The 13954-nt window shown below is 41.8% G+C and overlaps 1 pseudogene; it reads left to right on the top strand.

Moving 5' to 3' along the window:
* The first annotated feature begins 7593 nt into the window (after positions 1-7593).
* On the top strand, positions 7594-8990 carry LOC145513073 (vimentin pseudogene; annotated as a pseudogene).
* Positions 8991-13954: the final 4964 nt, after the last annotated feature.

Genomic DNA, 13954 nt, shown 5'->3' with positions numbered 1-13954 from the left:
TGTTTCTTGTATTTTCAGTGAAATTATGAATCATTCTAGACATAGAAAACAAACTTACAGTTACCAAAGGGGAAAGGGTGGGGGATAAAGGAGGAGTTTGGGATTAACCTATACACACTACTATATATAAAATAGATAAACAATAAGGACCTACTGCATAGCATGAGGAACTAAATGCAATATTTTATAATAACCTGTAAAGGAAAAGAATCTAAAAAAGAATATATGTATAAAACTGAATCACTTTGCTGTACAACTGAAACTAACACCACATTGTAAATCAACTACATTTTGATTTTTAAAAAATCATTCTGGGATAGGCACACCATAATACACCATTGTATGCCCTTTGACACCCAGAATAAGGGCAGGCTCATAGATATTATACATCCATTTAGCCAACATTTTTCTTAAAGAGATGGGAATACCAGACCACCTTACCTTCCTCCTGAGAAACCTCTTTGCGGGTCAAGAAGCAACAGTTAGAACCAGACATGAAACAACAGACTGGTTCCAAATTGGGGAAGGACTACGTCAAGGCTGTATATTGTCATCCTGCTTATTTAACTTATATGCAGAGTACATCATGAGAAATGCTGGGCTGGATGAAGCACAAGCTAGAATCAACACTGCCAGGAGAAATATCAATAACCTCAGATATGCAGATGCCACCACCCTTAAGGCAGAAAGTGAAGAGGAACTAAAGAGCCTCTTGATGAAGGTGAAAGAGAAGAGTGAAAAAGCTGGCTTAAAACTCAACATTCTAAAAACTAAGATCATGGAATCCAGTCCAATCACAATCACTTCATGGCGAATAGATGAGGAAACAATGGAAACAGTCAAAGACTTTATTTTCTTGGGCTCCAAAATCATTGCAGATGGTGACTGCAGCTATGAAATTAAGACACTTTCTCCTCAGAAGAAAAACCATGACAAATCTGGATAGCATATTGAAAAGCAGAGACATTACTTTGCTGACAAAGGTCCATACAGTCAAAGCTATGGTTTTTCCAGTAGTCATGTATGAATGTGAGAATTGGATCATAAAGAAGGCTGAGCATCAAAGAATTGATGCTTTTGAACTGTGGTGTTGGAGAAGGCTCTTGAGAGTCCCTTGGACTGCAAGGAGATCAAACCAGTCAATCCTAAAGGAAATCAATCCTGAATATTCTTTGGAAGGACTGATGCTGAAGCTGAAACTCCAATACTTTGGCCACTTGATGCCAAGAGCTGACTCATTAGAAAAGACCCTGATGTTGGGAAAGGCTGAAGGCAGGAGGAGAAAGGGACGACCAAGGACGAGATGGTTGGATGGCATTATTGACTCAATGAACGTGAATTTGAGCAAGTTCCTGGAGACAGCGAAGGATAGGGAAGCCAGGTGTGCTGCAGTCCATGGGGTCGCAAAGAGTCGGACACGACTGAGCGACTGAACAACAGCAACTATGTGCCAGGCTCAGTGTTAGGCTCTGGGCATAAAGATGATTAAGATAAAGTCCAGACTCTCATGAAACTCAAAACCTGGAGAAGACAATAGATTTGTAAATATAAAATTATAGTACATCCTGGTAAGTATTCAAAGGAAATCACGATTTCAAATACCAGGGAGAACAAAGAATGTGAAGATTGATATAGATGTTGAAGAAGAAAAAGAATTTTCCTACAAGGGCAATGGTGGAAGAGATGCCATTAATGGGGAATTAAGTGAAAAGAACTATATCTGCAGAAGGCAAGCAGTGGGGTATTTAGACACCCCTCGGAGAGGAGGGGATGGTATGATGGTGGGAGATGAGGTGTTTCAGAGGCCCTTGGTGGCCTCCTGGAGCTAGAGTCCTAAGACAGGCATCTGAATTCTAGTTTTACCTTTTCCTTCACATCAACCTTTGTGAGCCACCGTTTCCTTATCTCTTAAACAGGAACAGTAATACTTAGTGTTTACTGTCTTTGTAAGGATTCAACAAGGTAATGCATGGGAGAACACCAGTTGAATGTCCTGCCATACCACTTACTGGTTATGGGATATTAGCCAAGTTACTAAATCATTCTGAGCCTCAGTTTCCTCATGACAATAATAATGATACTTAGATTAAGTTATCCTTAGAATTTCATAGCAAGTCTTCTTTTCTCTGCCTAACTGATATACATTCTTCTTTTGAATAATTATGGAAGGAATTGCAATTTCCTTTTTCTCCCTGGCTGCCAGGAAGCTCAGAAGCAAGTTTGATGCCCAGTCGCAGCAAAAATGTGTCCCCTTTTGTGATTGTCTCTGCCATCTCCTCTTTCTGGACTGCATTCTCTGTGTTATAGCTCTTACTTTAAATTTGTCCTTTGTTATAAATCTTTGATTGTTAGTTCCTTCTTTCCCTCCCACTTAATTTGCTTCTATTCCATGAAAATTTATACTTTTATGATAGTAGTTTTAATGCTTGCAGAATATTCTTGAGAATCCAAGCACCTTTGTTTAACCAACCCCTTGTTGCTAGAAATTTAATTAATTTCTATCCTCATATTTAGACCAAAGATAGAGATATGGAGAAATAAAAATAAAGAGATATACTCATATAGATATCAAGGCCCCAAATTATGGCAGTGCAGCACTAAATACTACCTGAACATTTTCATTTATCATGATTTAAAATTTTATTTATTTATTTTTGGCTACACTGGGTCTTCATTGCTATGTATGGGCTTTCTCTAGTTGTGGTGAGCAGGGGCTACTCTCCAGTTGCAGTGCTTGGGTTCTCAACCGCTTGCTGCAGAGCACTGGCTCTAGGCTGTGCGGGCTTATTAGTTGCGGTGCCTGGGCTTAGTTGCCCCGCAGCATGTGGAATCTTCTCAGGCCAGGGATTGAACCCATGTCCCCTGCAGTGGCAGGCAGATTCTTAATCAGTGGACCAGCAGGTAAGTCCAATTTATTACTGATTATTATTTAACTTTTAATTATATAAATAGTACACAGATACAGTCTCTTTGTAAAAAATTAAACATCGCTGATTAGAAAAGGCAGAGGAACCGGAGATCAAATTGCCAATATCTGCTGGATCATCGAAAAAGCAAGAGAGTTCCAGAAAAACATCTATTTCTGCTTTATTGACTATGCCAAAGCCTTTGACTGTGTGGATCACAATAAACTGTGGAAAATTCTGAAAGACATGGGAATACCAGACCATCTGACCTGTCTCTTGAGAAACCTGTATGCAGGTCAGGAAGCAACAGTTAGAACTGGACATGGAACAACAGACTGGTTCCAAATAGGAAAAGGAGTACGTCAAGGCTGTATATTGTCACCCTGCTTATTTAACTTATATGCAGAGTACATCATGAGAAACGCTGGGCTGGAAGAAACACAAGCTGGAATCAAGATTGCCGGGAGAAATATCAATAACCTCAGATGACACCACCCTTATGGCAGAAAGTGAAGAAGAACTAAAGAGCCTCTTGATGAAGGTGAAAGAGGAGAGTGAAAAAGTTGGCTTAAAGCTCAACATTCAGAAAACTAAGATCATGGCATCTGGTCCCATCACATCATGGGAAATAGATGGGGAAACAGTGGAAACAGTGTCAGACTTTATTTTGGGGGGCTCCAAAATCACTGCTGATGGTGATTGCAGCCATGAAATTAAAAGACGCTTACTCCTTGGAAGGAAGGTTATGGCCAACCTAGATAGCATATTTAAAAGCAGAGACATTACTTTGCCAACAAAAGTACGTCTATTCAAGGCTATGGTTTTTCCAGTGGTCATGTATGGATGTGAGAGTTGGACGGTGAAGAAAGCTGAGCACCGAAGAATTGATGCTTTTGAACTGTGTTGTTGGAGAAGATTCTTGAGAGTACCTTGGACTGCAAGGAGATCCAGTCAATCCATCCTAAAGAAGATCAATCCTGGGTGTTCACTGGAAGGTCTGATGTTGAAGCTGAAACTCCAATACTTTGGCCACCTCATGGGAAGGGTTGACTCATTGGAAAAGACCCTAATGCTGGGTAGGATTGGGGGCGGAAGGAGAAGGGAACGACAGAGGATGAGATGGTTGGATGGCATAACCGACTCGATGGACATGGGTTTGGGTGGACTCCGGGAGTTGGTGATGGACAGAGAGGCCTGGTGTGCTGCAATTCATGGGGTCGCAAAGAGTCAGACACGACTGAGCGACTGAACTGAACTGATAAGGCTAAAGTCTTTTTGGAGTCCCTGACTCCATTTCCCTTTCTGCCTCCCCAGAGGAAACCATTACTATCAGTTTGATGTAAACTTCTCAGCCCTTTTCTATAGGAATATACACAGAAAATACACTCTTCTTTGTATTTGGACAGTTAGTCTTCTGGGCTGTGCCTAGGGTTGTACTTCGTATTCATGATTACTTTTTAAGACAGCCCATGTGTATGCAAGTGTACATAAGTGAAATAATTTATGAAACCTAAGAAAGAAAAGGTATCACATGGGAAATATCTCTAGAAACTCCACAGCTTTTAAGAAAATAGAGAGCTCACATTCCTCCAACAGCTTCCAGGTACTTTCTCTTTGCTGGGTTAATCTCTGAGTCCTGAGGGCTTTCATGAGCTGCCAAAGCAGTGGACACACTTTGTGCCAAAAGGATGAATGTATCAGAATGAAAGATCCTTGAAAATCACTCCCAACACCCATTCTACTGATGGGTATATCAAGACCCAGGGAGGAAGAAATCAACTTCCAAGGTCACACAATTGGGTAGTGGCAGGGCTGGGGTAGAAACCCAGGCTTCCTGATTCCCAGTCCAGTATCCTTTCCATGCTCACATGCCCAGTTGCTGCTTTCCCTTTGGAAACTTGCCCACAGACCAACCTGTGTGCAATCACTCAGAGGTAATAACACTCAGTCAACTTGTACACATGTTGTGCCCATTGTAGAGGAGATGGGAAAACTGTGATATTGAAGGATATTGTACGGATGTGTTCACTCATTCACTTACCATGAGTTCGCGGAGTGTCTTCCCTATGACAGGACCTGTGACAGGTGACATAGAGGTCCAGGGATACATCAGACCAGGTCCTGCCCTTTAGGAGCTCACGGCTTCACGACATATGACAAGTGCAATAATAGCTGCAGTGCCAAGTCTAAAGTGCTGAGTGCCATGCAAGAGGTGGAGAGGGCAGACAGAGCCCAGACACCATTGCATCCAAGTCAGACAGCTTTTTGAAGAGGTGGCATCTGAGTGAAACTCTGAAGGATGATTAGGTTAGTTGAGGGGGAGTAAGTGAAGGGAACTCCAGGTACAGCAAGGTTCCCAGGAAGAAAAGCAAAGAGGGTTTTAGAGAAAAGGCAGAGCACAGGTTGGCAGACAATGAAGAGGCTTGTAAAGGCTGTGGGTGCCAGGTTTAGCCTCCTTGCCTTAAAATCATGAGGCGTGTAGCTTGTTGCCTTCAGTACAGTGTATGCCCCCAAAGAAGAGAGAGCTGACCTCACCTCTCTGAGTCTTCTTGATGCCTGGAAAAGTCATGAATACATTTCATTGTCATGGATTATATTATTATTTGTTGTTGTTCAGTTGCTCAGTTGTGTCCGACTCTTTGTGACCTCACGGACTATAGCATCCCAGGCTTCTCTGTCCTTCACTATCTCCTGGAGTTTGCTCCCATTTCATCCTATCACGCTCTTCTCTTCCTGCCCTCAATCTTTCCCAGCATCAGGGTCTTTTCCAATGAGTTGGCTCTTCGCATCAGGTGGCCAAAGTATTGAATTATATTATATTGATAATGATAGTATGTAACATTATAATGCATATAATATATTTTATATGTGTGTGGGGCTTCCCAGGTGGTACAATGGCAAAGAATCTGTCTGCCAAGCAGGAGACATGGGTTCATTCCCTGGGTCAGGAAGATCCCCTGGAGAAGGAAGTGGCCATCCACTCCAATATTCTTGCCTGGGAAATCCCATGGACAGAGGGGCCTGGTAGGCTACAATCCATGGGGTTACAAAAGTCGGACTTGACTTAGCAACTAAACACAACTTTTTATACACACACACACACACACACACACACACACACACTATAGGTTATACATGTATGCATATATTTAGAATGAACTGGATTACAATGTTGTGGTCAGCCATCCAGAGCCAGACATTCTGGAGAGCGAAGTCAAGTGGGCCTTAGGAAGCACTGCTGTTAATAAAGCTAGGGATGTGACGGAATTCCAGTAGAACTATTCAAAACCCCAAAGGATGGTGCCATCAAGGTGTTTCATTCAATATGACAGCAAATCTGGAAGACCCTGCAGTGGCCACAGGACTGGAAAAGGTCAATCTTCATCCCAATTCCCAAGAAGGGTAGTGCTAAAGAATGTGCTAACTATCACATATATATGGTATTTAGTCAATTGGTAAAGATAACCCTGTATGCGAGACATCAAAGAGACACAGATAAATAGAACAGTATTATGGACCCTGTGGGAGAGGGTGAGGGCAGCATGATATGGGAGAATGGCATGGAAGCATGTAAATTATCATATGTGAGGCTAATCGCCAGTCCAAGTTCAATGCATGATACAGGGTGCTCGGGGCTGGTGCACCGGGATGGCGTGGAGGGATGGGATGGGGAGGGAGGTGGAAGGGGGGTTTTGGAGGGGGAAAGCATGTATACTCATGGTGGATTCATGTCAATGTATGGCAGAACAAATACAATGTTGTAAAGTTAAAAAATAGAAAATAAACTAATTAAAAAAAAAAAAGAATGTGCTAACTATCAGACAGTTGCACTCATCACCCATGCTAGTAAGGTGATGCTTAAAATCTTGCATGCTAGGCTTCAGCATTATGCAAACCAAGAACTTCCAGATGTCCAAGCTGGGTTTACAAAAATAAAAGGAACCAGAGATCAAATTGCCAATATTCACTGGACCACAGAGAAAGGAAATTCCAGAAAAACATCTACCTCTGTTTCACTGACTATGCCATAGTCTTTGACTGTGTCAGTTCAGTTCAGTCGCTCAGTCGTGTATGACTCTTTGCAACCCCATGAACCGCAGCACGCCAGGCCTCCCTGTCTATCACCAACTCCCAGAGTCCACCCAAACCCATGTCCATTCAGTCAGTGATGCCATCCAGCCATCTCATCCTCTGTCATCTCCTTCTCCTTCTGCCCTTAATCTTTCCCAGCATCAGGGTCTTTTCCAATGAGTCAGCTCTTCACATCAGGTGGCCAAAGTATTGGAGTTTCAGCTTCAACATCAGTCCTTCCAATGAACACCCAGGACTGATCTCCTTTAGGATGGACTGGTTGGATCTCCTTGCAGTCCAAGGGACTCGCAAGAGTCTTCTCCAACACCACAGTTCAAAAGCATCAATTCTTTGGCGCTCAGCTTTCTTTATAGTCCACCTCTCACATCCATACATGACCACTGGAAAAACCATAGCCTTGACTAGACGGACTTTGACTGTGTAGATCATAATAAAATGTGGAAAGCTGCTCTGCCACTCTCGCTACGGGGTCCCTGCACCAGAGACGCAGCAGCACTCCCTCTGCCCACACCCACCGTGCCCTCGAGCTCGCCTCTCTTCCCGGAGCCAGTCCGTGCTACTGCAGCCGCCCAGTCCACCGCCACCCTCTGCAGCCATGTCCATCATGTCCGTGTCCTCGTCCTCCTACAGCAGGATGTTTGGTGGCCCCGGCACAGCGAGCCGGCCGAGCTCCACCTGGAGCTACATGACCACGTCCACCCTCACCTACAGCCTGGGCAGCGCGCTGCGCCCTACCACCAGCCGTACCCTCTACATCTCGTCCCCGGGTGGTGTGTAAGCCACGCGCTCCTCGGCCGTGCGCCTGCGGAGTGGCGTGCCCGGCGTGCGGCTGCTGCAGGACTCGGTGGACTTCTCGTTGGCTGACGCCATCAACACCGAGTTCAAGAACACGCGCACCAACGAGAAGGTGGAGCTGCAGGAGCTCAATGACCGCTTCGCCAACTACATCGACAAGGTGCGCTTCCTGGAGCAGCAGAACAAGATCCTGCTGGCCGAGCGGGCAGCTCAAGGGCCAGGACAAGTCGCGTCTGGGGGACCTCTACGAGGAGGAGATGCGAGAGCTGCGCCGGCAGGTGGACCAGCTCACCAACGACAAGGCCCACGTCAAGGTGGAGCGCGACAACCTGACCGAAGACATCATGAGGCTCCGGGAGAAGTTGCAGGAGCAGATGCTTCAGAGGGAGGAAGCCGAAAGCATTCTACAGTCTTTCAGACAGGATGTTGACAATGCCTCTTTGGCACGTCTCGACCTGGAGCGTAAAGTGGAATCCTTGCAAGAAGAGATTGCCTTTTTGAAGAAACTGCATGATGAGGAAATTCGGGAGCTTCAGGCCCAGATTCAAGAACAGCACCTCCAAATCGATATGGTGTTTCCAAGCCTGACCTCACGGCTGCCCTGCGTGATGTCCGTCAGCAGTATGAGAGCGTGGCCGCCAAGAACCTTCAGAAGGCTGAGGAATGGTACAAGTCCAAGTTTGCTGACCTCTCTGAAGCTGCTAACCGCAACAATGACGCCCTGCGCCAGGCCAAGCAGGAGTCGAATGAGTACCGTCGGCAGGTGTGGTCTCTCACCTGCGAGGTGGATGCACTCAAAGGGACTAACGAGTCCCTGGAACACCAGATGCGTGAAATGGAAGAGAACTGCTCTGTGGAAGCTGCTAACTACCAAGGCACTATTGGCCGCCTGCAGGATGAGATTCAGAACATGAAGGAAGAGATGGTTCATCACCTGCGTGAACACCAAGACCTGCTGAATGTCAAGATGGCACTCGACATCGAGATCGCCACCTACAGGAAGCTGCTGGAAGGAGAGGGGAGCAGAATTTCTCTGCCTCTTCCAAACTTTTCTTCCCTGAACTTAAGGGAAACCAATCTGGATTCACTCCCTCTGGTTGACACCCATTCAAAAAGGACACTTCTGATTAAGACGATGGAAACCAGAGATGGACAGGTTATCAACAAAACGTCCAGCATCACGATGATCTGGAATAAAAACTGCACATACTCCATGCAGCAAAATACTACAAGCAAGAAGGAAAAAAAATCCGTATCTTAAAGAAACAGCTTTCAAGGGCCTTTCTGCAGTTTTTTCAGGAGCGCAAGATAGATTTAGAATAGGAATAAGCCCTAGTTCTTGAACCAATATCCATAAAAGATTAAGAAAAAAGTTTACAACATAATCTAGTTTACCGAAGACAACTTGTGCTAGAATACTTTTAAAAAAGTATTTTTGAATACCATTAAAACTGCTTTTTTCCATCAAGTATCTGACCAACTTGTTTCTGCTTCAATAAATCTTTGGAAAACTCAAAAAAAAAAATGTGGAAAGCTTATACTCCTCATACTTAGATGCCAATTATGCATTTTTGTCAGAAACATGACGGAGGTGATGGTACGTCCTTTTCAACAAAGAGGCACATGGTGCCTACTTGTCACATTAGTAGTGAGAAGTGGGCAATAGAAGATGAGATAGTTGGATGGCATCACCAACTCAATGGACATGAGTTTGAGCAAACTCCAGCAGATAGTGAAGGACAGGAAATCCTGGCATGCTGCAGCTCATGGGGTTGCAAAGAGTCAGACACAACTTAGTGACTCAACAACAACAACAATCATTCTGTTGCTTCCCTATGGCTCAGCAGTAAAGAGTCCACCTGTCAATGCAGGAGATGCAGGTTTGATCCCTGGGTCAGGAAGATCCCTAGGAGAAGGAAGTGGCAACACACTCCAGTATTCTTGACTAGGAAATCCCATGGGCAGAGGAACCTGGTGGGTGAGAGTCCATAGGGTCACAAGAGTCGGATACAACTTAGTGACTAAACAACAACAATCACTCAGTTAAGGTGTTGACCGTCAAGTTTCTCCACTTTAAACTTACTACTCTTCCCTTTATAATTAATAAGCCTCTCATGGAAATATACTCTGAGACTATGCAAATATCCTATTTCCTGTTAAATTTCTACCCACCAATTTTAGCAACTATTGATACTAAATGTTTTACTATGAAGTGAAAGTGTTAGTCTCTCAGTCATGTCCAACTCTTTGCGACCCCATGGACTGTAGCCTGCCAGGCTCCTCTGTCCATGGAATTCTCCAGGCAAGAATACTGGAACAGGTAGTCTTTCCCTTCTAGAGGGGATCTTCCCAACTCAGGGACTGAACCTGGGTCTCCTGAATTGCAGGAGATTTTTTACTGTCTGAGCCATCAGGGAAGCCCAATTCTTACCATGGTGGTTGCCAAAAGGTGATTTTCTGATTCCATCAAACTTTCTTTACTAGTTGGAATTGTACCCTAAGGAAAAACTTTCCCTTCTCCCTCATTTATAGATTTATTCATCTTTTTATCAGCATGGATTCTTATTTATCTTTATTTTATGGGTTATTATTTATTATTACTTATTTTGATGCTCAAGTTACCCCAGATTTGTCCACTGGGGATCCTTTCAACTGACTCCTATGTTCTTCTGACAGAAACTCATCTTTTTTTCTGACACTTCTATACTATCTGTTGCACCAAGATATTCCAGGTTTGTTTTGTACCGTCCATGCCTCAGTCCTAGAATCTGTCATTTCTCCAAAGAAGCCTTGTTTACTTTTAGTGGATAATAGTATTTAGAAACCAAGATTTGGACAATAAGTGTACTCTTTACAACTAAAGTATCATTTAGGGCCTCTGGGCCCTGTAAGCAGACACAGCTAGGAAACACAAACACACAAACACACATAAGCATGTATTTATACTTGTGTATCTGAGAACATGTTTTTAACAAAATATTAAGTGGAAAAATACAGAATTACATGTATATACAGCAGACTGAACCCACACCCAGCCTTAGAAAATATAGGAGGACAAGATATACATTCAAAAACAAGTAGAGGTTTTCTTCATTGTCCAATAGTGTGAAGGATTTCCATGAGACTGAAACCAGGCAAGATTGGATTAGAGAGGAAATCAGTAGCAGCAACAGCTGGAGTGAGCCACTCCAAAGGAAGGAAGAACACCAAGGTGTTCCTTGTCCAGAGGTGATGGGAGAAAAAAATAGTGCCCCTGGGGAAATTGATGGGGGAATTTTGGGGAACTGTAGTAGGAGCAGACAGGCCCATTGACCTTACATTTCTCCATGTACCTTGTATGTAAGAGCTTGAGGGTAAGTACTTGGATTAATGAGAAAGGGCCATGTACTGAGTGGCTGTCAAAGTCTGGAAGGAATGAAAAACATCCATGCCCAGAAGACCAGCTGCTGAGGTTCCATGGGCAGCAGGTCCTGCCCATCAAAGTATCATGGAGTACAAGTCCTAGCAACTGTTTTGCCCCTCTCTATAAGCAAACTACTCAACAAGAGACAGCTGTCAGCCTAATCAGACACTGCAACTGCAAAAATGCATAGACAGTCAACAATTGCCAATTGCTTGAGGTGTGCAATATTATAAAAAAAGACAATAAAGGTCTAACAGATGAAGGCACATTTGAGGAAAGAAAATTAACCAGAACTAGACTTCCAAATAAATGTAATGACAAATCCTCAGAGCGATAAGGAAGAGTGTTTCATTTAAGAAGCAGGGAGAGCTGGTTGTAAAAAAAATAACAATTAGAGATTTTGTAATAAAAATATAATTATTGAAATTTAAAAATAAATGGGCTAATAGCTGAATGAACACAGTTAAAGAGTGAATCAGGGAACTGAATGATAAGATCTAGGAATTCTTCTGGAATGCAGCACAAATAATAGAGATGGATGGTAAAAAGAATACTTAAGGATATAAGGGACAGATTCAGAAGTATTACTAAGTAAGTATTAATACTTATCTAAAAAGAGTTTCAGAGATATAGGGCAGAGACAATAGAAAGGATGCAATATTTAAAGAAATAATATCCAGAGATATTCTTTTAAAAAGTCTTCAGATTTAAAGGGTCCATCCTGTGCCAATAAAAATTTTTAAGCCACCTTTGGATTCATCAAAGTGAAATTTCAGAAGATGAAGGCTAAAGAAGAAATTACAAATTAAAAGCTCATTTAAAAAAATCAGATTTATCAACCGCAAAAGAATGAAGTCACATTTCTTTTTGGCAACATCAATTCGATGTGTTCAAAACGCCAACCATAGGGGTACTTGAATTCATTATTTAATAGCCAAATTATTACTTAAATGTGAAGATAAAAGAGAGGCATTTTCAGATATAAAAGTACTCAGAAAATTTACTCAGCTCTTCTCTCCAGATCCCTTCTGAAAACAAAACAAAATAAAACAATAGCCAATTAGATGCTGTGCTCCAGTTAAGGTGGAAAAAAAGTAAATCCAAGAGGAAACTGTCATGCAAAGACCAAAGGTGAACAAAGAGTTTAAGAAATCATAGTAAGAATTTCCTGGAAAAGTTATAAAATAACCACCTGGAACCAAAATTTCAGGTATCAACAAAGTCAGCATGTATAGAAATATTGCACAAAAAGTGAAGGAAAATAAAAAAGTTTATTATTAGAATTTTTACCTTGTTTGAGTGAGAACATAGATCCTAATGAATTCTTTAAAAATGTATTTGTATATGTGCATTAAAAAACGAATGTTAATACAGAAATGAGTTGTATTTCTTTACACTAACAATGAAATGTCAGAAAGGGAATGTAAAAAAATAATCTCTTTTAAAATCATATCCAAAAAATTCCTTAGGAATAAGCCTCACCAAGAAGGTAAAAGATTCATATGTTGAGAATTAAAAAACATTAATAAAAGAAATTGAAGATGATTCAAAGAAATGGAAAGATATGCTATAGCCTTGGATAGGAAGAATTAATATTTTTTAAATGGCCATACTGCCCAAAGCAATCTACAGATTTAATGCAATTTCTATCAAATTACCCATGATATTTTTCACAGAACTAGAACAATTAATAATCCTAAAATTTATATGGAACCATAAAAGATCCAGAGTTGACAAGCAATCCTGAGAAGAAAGAACAAAGCAGGAGGCACAACCCTCCAGACTTCAGACAATACTACAAACCTACAGTAATCAAAACAGTATGGTCCTAGCACAAAATGATATAAGGATCAATGGAACAGAATAGAGAGCCCAGAAATAAACCCACAAACTTATGGACAATTAATCTTCATCAAAGGAGGCAAGAATATACAAGTGGTATACTCAGCAAGTGGTATTGGGAAAGTTGGGCAGCTGTATGTAAATCAGTGACGTTAGAACTTACCTTCACACCATACACAAAAATTAACTCAAAATGGCTTAAAGACTTAAATACAAGACAAGATGCCATAAAACTCCTAGAAGAGCACATAGGCAAAATATTCTATTATAAATCATACCAAAGTTTTATTAGGTCAGTCTCCCAAGGCAATAGAAATAAAAAATAAACAAATGAGACCTACTCAAATTTATAAGCTTTTGCACAGCAAAGGAAACCATAAACAAAAGCAAAAGATAACCTACAGACTAGGAGAAAATACTTGCAATTGATATGACCAGCAAGGGCTTGATTTCCAAAATATATAAACAGCTCATACAACTCAATAACAAAGAAACAGTTCAATCAAAAAATGGGCAGAAGACCTAAACAGACATTTCTCCAAAGAAGACATACAGATGGCCAATAGGCATATGAAAAAGATGCTCATTATCACTAATTATTGACATTAAAATCAAAACTACAGTGAAGTACCACCTCACCCAGTCATAATGGCCATCATTAAAAAGTCTACAAATAATAAATGATGGAGAGGGAATAGAAAAAAGGGAAGCTTCTTACACTGTTGGTGGAAATGTAAGTTGGTGTAGCCACCAAAAACAGTGTAAAAGTTCCTCAAAAGGTTAAAAACAGAGTTGCCATATAATCCAGCAATCCCACTTCTGAGTGTATATCCAAACAAAACTATAATTCAAAATGATACATGCTCCCCTATGTTCATAGCAGCACTATTCACAACAGCCTGGACATGGAGACAAC

Source organism: Giraffa tippelskirchi, chromosome 7 (assembly GCF_054371585.1).
Source record: "Giraffa tippelskirchi isolate mGirTip1 chromosome 7, T2T-mGirTip1v1.2.pri, whole genome shotgun sequence".
NCBI classification, from domain to species: domain Eukaryota; kingdom Metazoa; phylum Chordata; class Mammalia; order Artiodactyla; family Giraffidae; genus Giraffa; species Giraffa tippelskirchi.
The sequence above is the reverse complement of the archived record's forward strand: the minus strand, read 5'-3'. Positions and strand labels throughout refer to the sequence as shown.